Below are 4,705 nucleotides of genomic sequence, written 5' to 3' on the forward strand. Positions count from 1 at the left end.
AGACAGAGTTTCACTCTGTCACCCAAGCTGGAGTGCAGTGGCATAATCTTGGCTCACTGCAACCTCTGCCTCCTGGATTCAAGCAGTTCTCCCGCCTCAGTCTCCCAAGTAGCTGGCACTACAGGCACGTGCTACTATGCCTGACCAGTTTTTGTAGTTTTAGTAGAGATAGAGTTTCACTATGTTGGCCAGACTGGTCTCCAACTCCTGACCTTGTGATCAGCCCGCTGCGGTCTCCCAAAGTGCTAGGATTATAGGCGTGAGTCACTGCGCCTGCATTGTTTTTTTCTGTTCTGTAAACAATGCCATCAGAACTTTGATGAGGAGTGTGTTAAATCTGTATATTTGCTTTGGGTAGTGTGAATATTTTAACAATATTAATTCTGATCCGTAAACACAATATTAATTCTTCCATTTGTTCATGTCTAAATTTCTCTCATCAGTGTTTTATGGTTTTCAAGTGTACACATCTCTCACCTTCTTGGTTAAATTTATTCCTAAATTTTCATTTTTCTTTGATGCTATTGTAAATGAGATTATTTTCTTGATTTCTTTGTCAGCTAGGTTATTTGTATATAGAAATGTGACTGATTTTTATATGTTGAGTTTATACCTTGCAGCTTAACTGAATTGCTTTAGTAGTTGTCACAGTTTTTTGTGGAATCTTTGGAGTTTTTTACATATAGGATCTTGTCATCTGCAAATAGAGATAGTTTTACTTCTTTAATTTAGTTGCCTTTTTTTCTCGTCTAATTGCTCTTCAAGTACTCTGTTGAATAAAAGTGATGAGGCTGGGCATCCCTATCTTGTACTCAATCTTAGTGGAAAAGCTTTTAGTTGTTGCCCACTAACTATGATGTAGACTGGGTTTTTCATAAATGGTCTTTATTACATTGAGGAACTTTCCTTCTACACATAAACTATTAAGAGGTGTTATCAAGAAAGGTTGCTAAACTTTGTTAAATGCTTTTTCTGCATCAATCGAGGCGACCATGTGGTTTTTTCATTTTGTTAATATGATATATCACATAGATTGATTTACGTATGTTAAACCAGCCTTGCATGCCAGGGATAAATCTCACTTAAATATGATATATAATGTTTTTGATGTGTTGTTGAATTCTATTTGCTAAAATTTTTTTAGGATGTTTGCATCAGTGTTTAATTTTTTGGAGAGCTTGACCTGTAGTTTTTGTTTGTTTGTTTTGTGTGTGTGTTTGTGTGTGTGTGTGTGTGTGTGTGTGTGTTTTGGTTTGGCTCAGGTATTAAGGTAATACTGGCCTGGTAAAATGTGTTTGGAATTATTTCCTCTCACTCTATTTTTGCCAAGAGTTTAAGAAGTAAAATTCCATGGGATGGGAGTGACTCTGGACATGGGAGTGACATGATAGTGACTCTGGACCCTGTAGTGGTGGGACACAGCAGCATCCCAGTCTCTGTGAGGCCAGGCACAGCATCCGCAAGGACCGCAGAATGGTGGAGCACTACTGTGGCTTGGGCCGTCGGGGGCAGGGACCAGTGCAGCAACTACTTCTCTCCCTGGGGAGGCAGGTGCCTGGGCAACTCAGATTCTCCAAGGCTAGTCCAGTTCCAAGGAAGCAGAGTTCTACAGTTGTTTGTCCTGAAGGGCAAGGTACCCCAGTTCAGCCAATGCCATTTTCCTGGGATGTGGGGGTGGGTGCCATGTTGGCTCATCCGTGGCAGGTGTGGTTGCTCAGGTCAGCTAAGACACTGATTCCCTGTGAAGCAGGGCAGTGCTTCAGCTCTTGTGCAGTGAGGGGTGTGACTGCTCAGTGTGGTCAAGGCACTGATTCCCTGGAAAGCAGGGCACTAAGTCAGCTCAGGCCCCAAGGGGCAGGGCGCAATGACAGCTGGGAGGGGAGGGGCACAGCAGCGTGGCCCCACAGGGTAGGGTGTATGCTGTAATGTGGACGTGTTTGTTCCCACCAGCACTCATGTTGAAATTTGATTCCAAATGTGGTGGTGTGGGAGGTGGGGCCTAGTGGGAGGTATTTGGGTCACTGGGGCAGATCCTTTATGAATAGATTAATGCCTTTTCATGGGACTGGATTAGTTACCAGGAGTGGATAATCAGAGTGAGTTCAGCTTCCTAGACTCTCATGTTTCCTCTCTTGCCATGTGAGCCCTTTGCATACACCTGTTTCCCCTTCCACTTTCCCCATGAGATGAAGCAGCACAAGACCCTCACCAGATGTGCTGCCCTATCTCAGACTTTTCAGACACAAGCAGGGTGAGCCAAATAAACCTTTTTTATAAAATAAGTTACCGAGTCTCAGGTATTCTGTTACAGCCATACTAAATGGCCTAAGACAGTGTAACAGCAGCTCAGGGGTGGTGGGCCACTAGGCGGGGGTGATACAGAGCAACAAACCCTGAGGATGGTAGAAGGGTGCGGTGGCTGCTCACCCTGGGCGGGACATGCTCCCGAAGTGGTTCCGGGTCCAGGAGGTCACGTTGCAGCAGCAGCTGGTCCATGGGGGTGGGGCGCAACCTCAGTTCCTTCTCTGAGGGGAGTGCTGGGGCTGCTGGGCCCCTCTTGCTTCATTACTCCTGCAGGGAGACATCCCCTCTGCTTCAGGCTGATCCCTCTGGGGATGGGTGGTGGGGGACAGATGTTTCCTTCTCTCCTTTATGTGACCGTCCTGGTTTTCTGTGCTCTACCGGATTTCTGCTACTCCTTGATGCACTCTGGGCTCTCCTTTAGTGACTTTCATCAAAATATAGTTGTTTGCGGCTTTGGCTGTCTTTGTCAGAGGACGGACGCAAGGGGCTATTGATTGGCCCCTTGCTGGTGTCCCTCCCTCTTAAACTTTTCACTGGGTACTCTTTTGAACTATTTTTTCCCCACCATATACATGTATTTTTAAAACATTAATGTGCTAATTTCTATTGAAGCAATGTGGATTTTTCTGAAAGTTTTAATGTTTTAATAAGCTTTTTATTGAAATGTTAATGTACATACAGAAGAATGCCCAAATCGCAGGTGTGCAGCTAGATGAACTGTAGCACACCAGGCTGCCACACCCTGGACCAAGCAGTAGCCTCGCCCTGTGGCCTCTCCCAGGCACTGCCACCCCAACCCACAAAATAGCTACTTTCCCAGTTCCTGACGTAGATTTGTTCTGCCTGGTTTTGACTTTTATAAAATACAGCACATTCTATTTAGCCTGGCTTCTTTGGTTCAGTATTACAGGACACATCCATGTTCTTGTCTATGGCAGACATTGATTTATTGTCATTGCTGAGTTCCATTATATGACTGTATCACCATTTATCCATTGATGGGTAAAATGATTTCCTGTTTTTGGCCGTTATCCCACAGCCCTTAACACTAACGTCTGGATATGGGACTTGCGGGTATGCAGGGGCACACACACTTCTGCTGGAGGATCCCTGGGTGGGGTGGAGACTCCAGGGCACCTGTGCTCTGCCTCAGTGTGGAGGCTTCTGTGTCGTGTTCTGGGAGCACAGTGGCTTGGCCTCCACCAACAGCACAGCTTAAAGAGTTCCTTCTATTCCATATGCTTGCCGACAATTGGCCTCTTCAGGTTTTTGTTTGTTTGTTTGTTTTTTTAAGGTTTTCAGTGCCTGCCTGGACTTGTGTTTTCATTTAGATTTTGGTTTCTTAGAACTTTTGTTATTCTCTTCACAGCTTAACAATGCATTTGAAAATATTTGTTTTTATGTGGAGTATTCAGTTTTGTAATAAGAGGGTTGTTCAAGGCATCAGTCTGCCACTCTGCTAGAAGCAGAAGTCTCCCAGGCATTTGTTTTTATATAAAGTAGTTAATGAAATTTTGAACCATCTTACATGAATTTTTATTAAAATACACTTCAGGATGTGGTGCCCATTATCCATTCTACTCTTCTGTGAGAAGCAGATTTCTCTGAATTCTTGAATTTGAAAACAATTGGGGTTCCTAAACAGAGAATATGGAATATTATTGGGGATGATGTCTTTAATAATACATTTCAAGATAGCAGAAATTTGTTCCATATAGATGACTTTAATAAAAGCCTAAGGCAAAACTTTCAATTTATTAACAGTATTTATGAGGCAGTTAAGAATCTGGGTCATCTCCGTCTCCACTAAAAATACAAAAAATTAGCCAGGCGTGGTGGTGGGCACCTGTAGTCCCAGCTTCTTGGGAGGCTGAGGCAGGAGAATGGTGTGAACCCAGGAGGTGGAGCTTGCAGTAAGCCGAGATCGTGCCCTTGCACTCTATCCTGGGCAACAGAGCGAGACTCTGTCTCAAAAAAAAAAAAAAGAAAAGAAAAAGAATTTGGGTCATCTCAATTAAACATAGAATTTAAGATTACCTTGAAAATTCAGTACAGAGTATTTTGCCTTCAAAATTGTTTTTTTGAGTCTCCCTTCTTTCAGCCAGCCTTCCATCAGAAATAGAATAAAGTTAAACTTCTTAATTGGAATCAGGAATCAGGACTCTTTGGCTGCTGATTGAAGGAAGAACTATCCTTAAATCCACAGTGGGACGGGCATGGTGGCTCATGCCTATAATCCTAGCACTTTGGGAGGCCAAGGCAGGTGGATCACTGCACGGCCAGTGCCACCATGGGCCAGTGACTACGACACCCTCCACCCACGCACCAACCGCACACTCTAAGCCTGCCTGAGGCCTGTGGCACCTGGTACCCTGGGGGCCAGAACTGTTCCAAGACCCAA

This window comes from Mandrillus leucophaeus, unplaced genomic scaffold, assembly GCF_000951045.1.
Source record: "Mandrillus leucophaeus isolate KB7577 unplaced genomic scaffold, Mleu.le_1.0 Scaffold1206, whole genome shotgun sequence".
In the NCBI taxonomy this organism is placed as follows: Eukaryota; Metazoa; Chordata; class Mammalia; order Primates; family Cercopithecidae; genus Mandrillus; species Mandrillus leucophaeus.